General features: G+C 37.9%; 1 pseudogene; it reads right to left on the bottom strand.

The window, feature by feature from the left end:
* Nucleotides 1–3635: 3635 nt before the first annotated feature.
* Nucleotides 3636–5409, bottom strand: LOC143558871 (adenine/guanine permease AZG1 pseudogene; annotated as a pseudogene).
* Between the last annotated feature and the right edge of the window lie 4960 nt (nucleotides 5410–10369).

Raw genomic sequence — 10369 nt, 5'->3', positions numbered from 1 at the left:
AGGATGCCACTAGAAAATGGGATGTTGAACATGAGGCCACAAACTCCAGAGTTACAACCTTAGAGAATCAGCTCGCTTCAACTGCTTCCCTTGATACACTCAGAGCCGAAATGGAGGATGTTCAAGAGAAACTAAAGAAGCAAGATCGTCTGAATGAGCTTCAAGTCAAGATGAATGAAGAAATGGTGGGTAAATACCAAGCGGCCTCAGACCTAATGGGAATTCATGAAGATGATCTTCATGGTCTGGAGGATGGCTTGATGTAGTTTTCGGAAGTTGGAGAAGGTCTGGTGTGACTTCTCAAGTTGGTGGTTCACGGCCTACCGCAGGTCCATCTGTGGCCTTGCGAGGAGTTCAGGTCGAGGCTTCTGAAAGTGAGGCGACTGTTGGTTGGATAGTACAACAGGGCGGCCAATCCAGTGGTATTGGTGGTGGAAGTGAAGGTGGAATAGAAGGTGAGAAGGAGGATGATAATGATGAAAGTGATGATAGTGATGACGAAGATGATGATGGTGAAGATGATGGTGAAGATGATGATGATGACAACGTGCATGATAGCTTTGATGACGATAATGATGATGAAGGTGGAGCCAGTGGAGACAGAGGGGCCCGGGCAGCAGGAGGTGAAGGTGGAGATAACACTCAATCACCTCCACCAGCTCAACATGACGTTCAAGACCCTGCTGCTCACGACTCGGCCGGCAAAGTTAAGTAGCATGACACACAGATCACTGACATGTATAAAGATTTGTTTCCTGATGACTTTGCAGGTGTTATGGATGACTTTATCGAAGCAGGAATGAACTTGGAGCATCTTGTTGATCAGAATACAGAGGCGAGGGTTGAAGATGACTACATCAACTACTCACCCAACCCAGACACTCCTCCTGCTAAAGTTCAAGCTTCAGAAACTCCAGCTACTGATCCCATCTCCAACCCAACTGACGACTTGACACAAGAACCACCAAAGAGAAAGAGACAGAACCATATTGTGTCAAGTCGTGCATGTGCCCGTGATCTCATCTATCCTTACCACGATGACTCGCCGATTGTATATGCAAAGTATAATAAGAAGAACGCGTGTTGGGCGATTAGGCGATATAGTGGTGATCTGATTTATCTCAACCATCATGAGCTGAAGTCACTACCAGAGCTTGACCTCAGTTATCTTCGAAAAGCTCTAGGTCATGGTGCGGTTGGGAGCATTTTGGATAGTTGGATCCCTGATTACCTTCATCGTCAATCGAGGGTCGATTACAAGGATTTTGAGCCAAATAAGGGTCGGAAGACAAGAACCCAAGAGAAATAGACCCAGCCACCGGAGAGCCACGAACAATGTGGAGATATAGGGCACCAAAGAATTGTCATATCATCTATCTTAGAGAGCCCTTTATTCCCATCATCCTCCGAGACTTCATTGGCTGGGAATTCGACAACACGACAGGGGAGGTCGTCATACACTGCAAAGATCTGCCTGAAATTCGCGTATTTGACGAGCACGAGCTAATGGGGCTGCACATAGAAGACATCAAAAAGCTCTACAATTCACCCCTGGGAACCGTCGAGGACATCGATCGTCAGAACACAGACCGGATAGTGGAAGCCTTCAACAAATTTGTTAGAAGAGTTGTTGAACTTCCACTACCCGAGGACGGCTGGCTGGATTACGACACCGACGGGTTCCAATTCTAAAGACTAGAGGGAGATTGTTAGTCCCATTTTGTTTTAGTCTTTTGTATTGTAATTATATGTTTCGGGCTTTAGTTGTTAATATTGAATGTAATAGGCCCATGAGAAATAAGTTGTAGAGCCCATTGGGCATGTGATGTATTCTACTTCTCATGCATGCTTCCCTATAAATAGGAAGCATGCCATGAGAAGTGGAGGTTGTTCATTTTTGAAGTAAATTAATCCAAGAGAAAACTTTTGTAACTCTCTTCTTTTCTCTCTCTCGGCTCTCTCTTTCTCTTTCTCTCAAACCATTGAAAATAACATCTCAAGATCCGAGACCGCTTAGGTGGCTTAGTATGATTTTTGCTAGCACTAAGCTCGGTTGATCCAAGACTATTGTTAGATCCACCCACGTTGAGACCTACACATATATAATCAAATGAACATAAATTTGAATTAAATGTGGATTGAGTAGAGAAGGAACACATCGGCCTATTATCTAACATGCGGCCTCAACTTTAGGAAGCATACGACACTCACATTTTGGGCACAAAACACCTTGTTTCTTCTTCAACTTTTCAACTTATTTTATTGTCTACAAAAGGCAATTAATTTACATAAAAGTTTTTTCAAAAATTAGTATCGTGTGAAAAAATGTGTACAAATGATTAATTAGAAAGAGGATAGAATCAAAGACAATATCAACGCGATTTCCAGCTTTTCTTTAGCAAGATCGTGTGAGTGTTTAATTAGTTATGCTTCGGATGTTTCAACATAGAATAGATCGACCTAGTTCCCGTTCTGTTTTAATGTTTAACTTATTCAGAAATTACACATATAAATCGATAGTTTGCAAAAATGTAAGACGTCTAGTTAACACGTTCGTTTTAAGTTAGACGTAGTGCAAATTTTTTTCTTTATAATGGGAAAGCCGGTGCAGGTATGATCATAATTGGGCGCCTTGTTATGCCGGTCGTATTTGTATGTTAATACTTTGTATTTGGTCTTGTTTTAATTTTGTGCTATTAATCTTTTTAAAAGTACATTTAATTATGTCAATTCAAAGCCCACGTTGAACAAGAACACTAAAAGGCAGCATTCGACCCACAAAGAGTCCCACAAGCTTAGCTTGGCTAAGATATGTTTGACCTTCGACTTTAATGCAGTCCATCAATGTAGGGTACCCTCCCCATTCCTTTGTTACATGTCAAGCCGGAAATAACCTAAATCATAGGGCTCTATGACCATACCTATTTATTATTTTATTAAAAGTTTCTATATTTGGCTTCAATACACACTACATTTTTTCACAACAATACACAATTAGTTTTGTTTTTTTCTTTTCCTACTTTGGTGAGGTGTTCAATGTATGAAATAAGAGGTCATCGGTTCAAACCCCATAAAATGTAAAAAATTATTCGTTAAAAAAAGTAGCCTTTTTCTTAACAATGTTTTGACTTCAAGTAAGACATTAGGCCTACCATCACAAATTTCTAAGTTCACGACTTAAGTTAGAATTTCAACAATCCATTATTACTTTGACGCTTTAGAGATCCGAACCTATGACCACCCTAGGAGGATAACCCGAAAGAAAGCCCCCTCCCCCGCAGACCACTAGACTAGAGGACTGATGGCGGTGTTAACCGTTAATTACCTAAAACATAGGATTATATGATTTATATCAACTCAACAAAACAAATTTTAAACAACTCATTTACATATCATATTATTTAATTGTTAATATCGATAACTTACAAATTAAATGTCATTTCACACGTATCACTTTTGAAGTCTATTCATTGGAATAAGATTGATGTGGAAACTTTTATATTTATCTACTATTATAAGCTAATTAATAAAAAATATATATTCATATCATTTAACATGAGAAAAAGACAATATAATATATACATTCTAAAACAGATATTAATAAATCCCCAAATAACAAATAATAATAAAAAAAGCTAAACTTCAACTCTTTTATCACATCCATTCACATCTACAACTACTACCCCGTTACCATTACCACCTTCACTACTATTAATAACAGTCTCACTACCCCCCTTAACTATCCCATATTTACCCAACACCCCCTTAACCCAATCATAAAAATTTAACACAATAAAAGTCCCAATCCCTCCAATTAACCCGTAAGCAATTGAATAAGTTAACGGCATTAATAACAGCGTTATAAACGCCGGTATCGCCTGCTTCATATCCTCCCAATCAATCTCCACCACAGATCTCATCATCAAAACCCCAACCAAAATCAACGGCGGCCCCACCGCCCACGGCGGAATCGACGCCAACAACGGCGTGAAGAAGAACGCCAACATAAAATATCCGGCCACCGTCAACGCCGTCATCCCGGTCCGACCGCCTTCTCTAATTCCGGTCGACGATTCGATAAACGTCGTTACTGGAGACGTTCCGAGCAACGATCCGACGACGATTGATGACGCGTCGGACATGAACGCGAAGTATTGACCGTCGAATTCGCCGGCGGCGTTGGCGAATCCGGCGAACCGAGCCATGGAGTATAACGTGCCGGTGGTGTCCAAAACGTCGACGTATAGGAAAGTTATTAAAGCTTCCCAAAAATACCCTTTGTTAATATTGTTAAAACTTAACGCTCCAGCCGTTGACTGGATTTTATGGACGTCAACGACTTTTTTAAAATAGTCATACGCCACGTCACCTGACGGAGTGTTCGGAAACGCCGTTACTTCCGTGTGACGGAACCATGAAACCGCCGTTACGAATACAATGCCGTATATCATTGCGCCTTTTATGTTTTTAATCAAACAATACGCGATAATTACGAAGCCGACCACGCCGAGCCAGAAAGTTGGGCTTTCCATGCGATTATGTAAACACATGATGTCACCCGAAGCCGAGCCGCCGGGTAGGAGTGAAACGGTACCGTTTGGGTGAGTAATAACCGGCGCGACTGAGACTCTTGATGAAGCCGGACACGCGCCGATGGTTATTAATGTGGATGAGCTGAAGCCGATTAAGCCGATGCCTTGGTTGTTTTGTAAGCCGATGAAGGCTAGAAATAAGCCGATGCCTGCTGATGAGGAGATGCGTACTGGCTTGGGGATTAGCTTGGCTAGCTGAGCTCGTAAGCCCACGGCTGATATTATCAAGAATATGACTCCTTCTATGAAGACCGCGGCGAGGGCATTTTCGTAAGAAATGTTGCCCGAGCCGTGGTACCCGACAACCGTGTACGCGAAGTAAGCGTTAGCTCCCATTCCGGGAGCTAACGCTAAGGGCAAATTCGCGAACACGCCCATGATCACGCAACCGATTAGCGACGACGCTACGGTTGCGACGATCAGGTCTTTTCGGACCTTTGTTAAGCAGTCTGTGTAGCCCGGGTTAACCGGGCTAAACTTGCATGAATCGTCGGGTTTGATAACCCGATGATTCTGGCCAGTGCAGTTTGCGACCGGGAAAGTAGGGTCTGAGCAGAGTGGGATGCAGTCTTGGACTGTGCACGTGCCGCCCGAGTCGGTGAGTATGCTCGCGTTGACCGCGAGGATATACGCCATGGTTAGGAACGTGGCGGTGCCCGCTCGAAGCTCGGTGGTGAAAGTGGTGTTGCGTTGGGTGAGTTTAAATCGTCTTCCGACTTGGGTTTTTGCGACGAACATGTTGAGGCGGTTTATAGGCGACGGTTTTGGATCGGGTGGGCCGCCGGTTTCCATTGTGTCCGGTGGATGAGGAATAATAATAATAAGAAGAAGAAGAATATTACTAGATATTATTATTATTATTCATACGTGATGAGAAGTAGTAATATGGAATGTGAGGATTATTATTATTAGTGACGAAAGAAGAGATATAGTGACGGTTTGAGATGAGTAGGAGGTAGAAACTAGGAAGGAGGGATTGGGAGGGCTGATTCTTATACTCAAATGAATGGTGGTATCTTAGTTTTCTTTTTTAATTTGTTTATAATATATGCTTTTTAGTCCAAGATATCTATTTGTTTGTTCAAACATATGAAAGTTAGGTAATTTTTCACTTTGGTCAACAAGATATTTTGACTTTAGGATGGTTTCGCATTAAGTAAATGATAAATGGTTTATATTTATTTTATTACTTTAAAATAAAGTAAGTTGTTTATGAGTAATATTTGCAAATTGCAATGCTTCAAATCAGGAATAATGAGAAAATATATGCTCTTACTTTTGAGGGTAAATTATGGAGGAAAACCTTAATTTGCACAAATTGTTACCACTATTTAAAATCTCTATGTTGTTTCAAACATATTGTATGATCATGTTCTTTTGCACAAATTGTTTGGTAACGCCTTTGTATAACATTGTAACGGTAAAAACTCACAAAAAGAAAGTGCAACAAAATTAGAATGTATTTATAATATCAGTTTTAATAAAATCTGAATTAAATTCATTGCCTCTGGTGGGTTGTAAAAGGATCATGAAGTTGTTTATAATATTAAATAATTTATAATATTAAATAATTTTAGAAGCATGTCAAAATATTTTGGTACTTATCTTGTGAATCTATACTCTTGTATTAATATAATGAGAGTTAATTTATGCTAGTAAAATTTATATTTTTACTTTTTAACGATGAATTTATTGTAATTCTTGTCGTATGTGGGATAAAAGATTTTAATCAATTATGTTTTTATTTATTTGTTTATTTTTTGTTACCATTAGAATTCATTATGGTGTATAATAATAAAATTGTTGAATAGTTTATTTTTTTTTTTAAGAATTACGACTTTCTTGTATTTAGACTACAACACTTTTTAAATTTGTAGAGCCCCGATGCCCACTATGGCCAAACTATGTTGTCTTAACTGGGCCCACGCTGACTTCAGAGTTTGGCTTGGGCGTTCCCTCAGGAAACCATACAGTCGACTGCCACTTGACAGTTGTTGTGCCACCACAAGAGTAGAACTCTATAGCGTAAGTTAACTGACGGGGTGAAAATCCGGGTGGGCGTATTGTTCAATCTGACAACCCTTGCATAAGACCTAGCTAAAATCCTTTATTTACCCAAAAGTGATACAAGTGAGAATTTGATTCTCCACTGAAGAACACAAGCCTCCTACCACTAGCTCCGTAGATCATATGCGAGGGATAGTTTATTTAAGTCGTCTAAACTATTTTAAGAATTATATTTAAAATTTTAAACTATTTACCTATTCAATTCAAAATTCAGATAATTACAATTCAATTGATGTAATGAAATTTCAAAATCAACTACAGAGTCATAAATACATTATCAAATCATTTAATACATGGCAATTTACAAAATAAATGCATTATCAAATCATTTAACACAAACCGATTTACAAATAAAATCATTCATTTTAATTTAAACATGACACAAACCGATCTACAAATAAAATCATTCATTTTAATTTGAACATAACACAGTACATGTGCAAAATAAACATACATAAAAAAACATATTTCATTTCTTTTAAAAATCAAGGCTTTAAAACACGGACCAGTTTGACCGAGAACCGGTACTATAGGCGGTCCGGTTTACTTTGTATGACCCTCTTTCAAGAAAACCAACTAGTTTCTAATTGGGATGTTAATGCATTATCAAATCATTTTAACACAAAGCAATCATATTTCAAAAAAAAAAAGTGTAATCGTATTTCAAAATCAATTACAGAGTCATAAATACATTATCAAATCATTTAACAAAAAGCAATCTAATAAAATCATTCAATTTAATTTGGACATAAATACAGTACATGCGCATAAACATACATAAAAACCACGTTTCATTTTTTTTAAACAATGTTTTGAAACCCGGACTGGTTTGACTGAGAACCGGTACTACATGCGGTCCGGTTTCCTTTGTATGACCCTCTTTCAACAAAACCTGCCGGTTTCTAATTGGATCGGGTTGAATCAACATTTGGGTCACCTTTTGAACGAGAATAATTGGCATTTTGTTCCTTAGGCTTTTTATTGTGCAAAGTGGAGCTGAATTTTGTGTTAAGAAGTGATGCGGGATCACGGTGGAGTTTTAATATTAGGCTATGAAGGGAAAATTTTAATTTAGTTAAAAAAATTATAGTATTTTGTATCCCCTGAATGCTAATTACATGGAAGCTTAAAAGATTTATAATAAACGACTTTTATTTTACATATTGATTTCTATTCCTTGTTATGACACATGTTTAGATTATCTAATCTTCATAAACATTAGTTGAAATGTTTATGAATCACTTAATTGCTTGGAAAATTGGGAAACTGTTCTTCTAAATTGTAAAATTATAAAATAACCGAGTTCAAGATTCAAATTAACCTGAAATATAAGAAAAATGACAATGATCCCGTTGCAATGTGCGGGACAAAACCTGTAGTTAAATTTACTATGAAAATAGTTTAAACGTATAAAGTAATCTTCATTTAATTAGGGATAATAGTAATTTAACCTATATAATTTCATTAATTTTCTACCTTCAGTTTTTTTAGTAGTAATATTTTACATTATAGTGGTTGTTTGACTTTTTACTTTTGCCATTTAACCTCCAACTACAAGTTAAAAAGCCAACTTGTACGGCATATGTTTTTTCTAACTTGATTTTTTTTTTGAAACGACCAACCAAGTAACGTCAGGTACTCCGTACGTGGCCCCCAATGGTTAAAGGTAGCTCGAGCCGGCCACGAGTCCGGATGGACGGAACCCCTAGCGATCCACCAATTAAAACCCGACCCCAACGGCTGCCAAACGGCACGACATCGAGGAGCCGGTAAAACCGGGTGGGATCAGGACTCGAACCCTGGCAAGCCAGGGTCATCCCTCATATCTTGTCACACCCCGACTAGCACAATGCGAAAGCGTAAAACGGGAATGTAACAGACACCTCTGGTATCAACACATTGTTTATAAAGAAACATCACAAACTAATTTACAATATATTACATTTTATTGTTCTACCATTGTTTTACAGTCTAGGTGATACAAACCAAACTAGTTCGTTAACTATACGATCTTACTACTAACACATTTGCTTCTATTCACATAGCATCAACCACACACCTTGGGCAAGTAACAGATCACCAAATCATTCCGATTTAGCTACACCTGAAAAGCAGTTTAAAACGGGTCAACTACTAGAGTTTGTGAGTTTCATGAGTTTCAAGAAAACAGTTATGAGTATTCACAAGTCAACACTTGTAATCATGATATAAGTATGTATGTAAATGATGTAATTATGTTAAGCTACAGTGAAACCTTGACTGTTTGTGCTGCGTGCATTCATTTCCCACGCCCAATCAACCATTGGGGCCCCCTTTCCGCCCACAATATGCCCCAAGTAGCTTTGCCTAACACTACATAGCGTGTTTGTATATTAATGGTCATGTGCAAACGGGCAGCAACACATGCCGGCTCCGTTTGGGTTTGTCAAACCAATAGTACTATTCACAAGCCACCGGCTCGAAGTTAATCACTGTGTTAGTGGGGACTTTCGGGTGTTAGCACTTAGATAATTCATATCAATACATGTTTCAGGTATGTATATGTAATCAAACATGTTTTTCACCCCAAAAGTTCATAAAACAGTTTAGAAGTGGGGTCATGAAACTCACTGTTTAGTAGATAATTAGTAGCACGTCGGTTCGAGGTTTGTATAACTTGCAATCACGGTTTCCTATAATCAATATTATAATAATATTAATATTTTAATATTATTATAATCTCAATACTAAACGGGCTGTACAACTAATCTGGGTATAGCTGGAACGCCCAGAAAGTGGCAATAGGCTTAGGTTGTGATGTTGTTCAGTGTTTAATACTTAAAACCGAACTTGGCTCAGTTTCCCGTTTTCCCAGCTGGGCCAAGTTGCTCGTTTACGCGTTCAGAAAACAGTTATGGAGAAATGAGCTTGGGTAAATATGTTGGTTAATAAAATGATTAAGTTATAAAGAAAGATCACATATTGGGGTCCCGGATTAGCTACAGGGCCCGTTTCCGTTAATTCAGTTTGATTTGAGAAGAAACGTGCACAATCTATCCAAATTGTCCAGACTTCTCACAGAAAGGTTCGTTTTTACTTAATTAATCAAAAAATATGATTTTTGATCACTCTTGGTGTTTTTATATTCCCGCAGGTTCGTTAGTCGCGAACTTGCCGGTTTTTATAAAAACTGAATTTGTTTAATCTTCAAATTAGCATAATTAATTAACCGTTAATCATTAAATTATGAAAATTTAGCCACTTATCAATTAAAATATGTAGATTTTTATAAAAATATTTCTGGGATTATTTACTGATTTATTAATTTATAAAAGTTCATTTTATCAGCTATATTTCGCTTGAAAATCGTCCGTTTACCCCAAAAAATTTCCAAAAATTCCAAAAAAATTCCACAAAAATTCATGAATACTAAAATTATGTCCAAAAACAACCTGTATCGATTCCAGAATGTAAAAAGCTCGTGCGATATTCTTTTCGGCTCAAATTCGGCTATAAAAATTCACACGAACGCATATACACAAAACACCCTTAGACTTCTCCAAATGATCCCAAAATTCATATGTGATCAAAATACATTAAATCTGAGTTCCCAGAAAAATTTCATAATTTTTGAAGCATTTTAACTATTTTTCCCCATTAAACGTCCTAATTCGGTAATAAATTCACCAAATATTCTCGGATGGTCGAAAAATTACCAAATTTGAAAAGGG

This window comes from Bidens hawaiensis, unplaced genomic scaffold (genome assembly GCF_021521415.1).
Source record: "Bidens hawaiensis isolate Kalapana, Puna unplaced genomic scaffold, B.hawaiensis_p1.1 tig00019661_1, whole genome shotgun sequence".
NCBI lineage: Eukaryota > Viridiplantae > Streptophyta > Magnoliopsida > Asterales > Asteraceae > Bidens > Bidens hawaiensis.
This window is presented reverse-complemented; position numbering and strand designations above follow the sequence as displayed.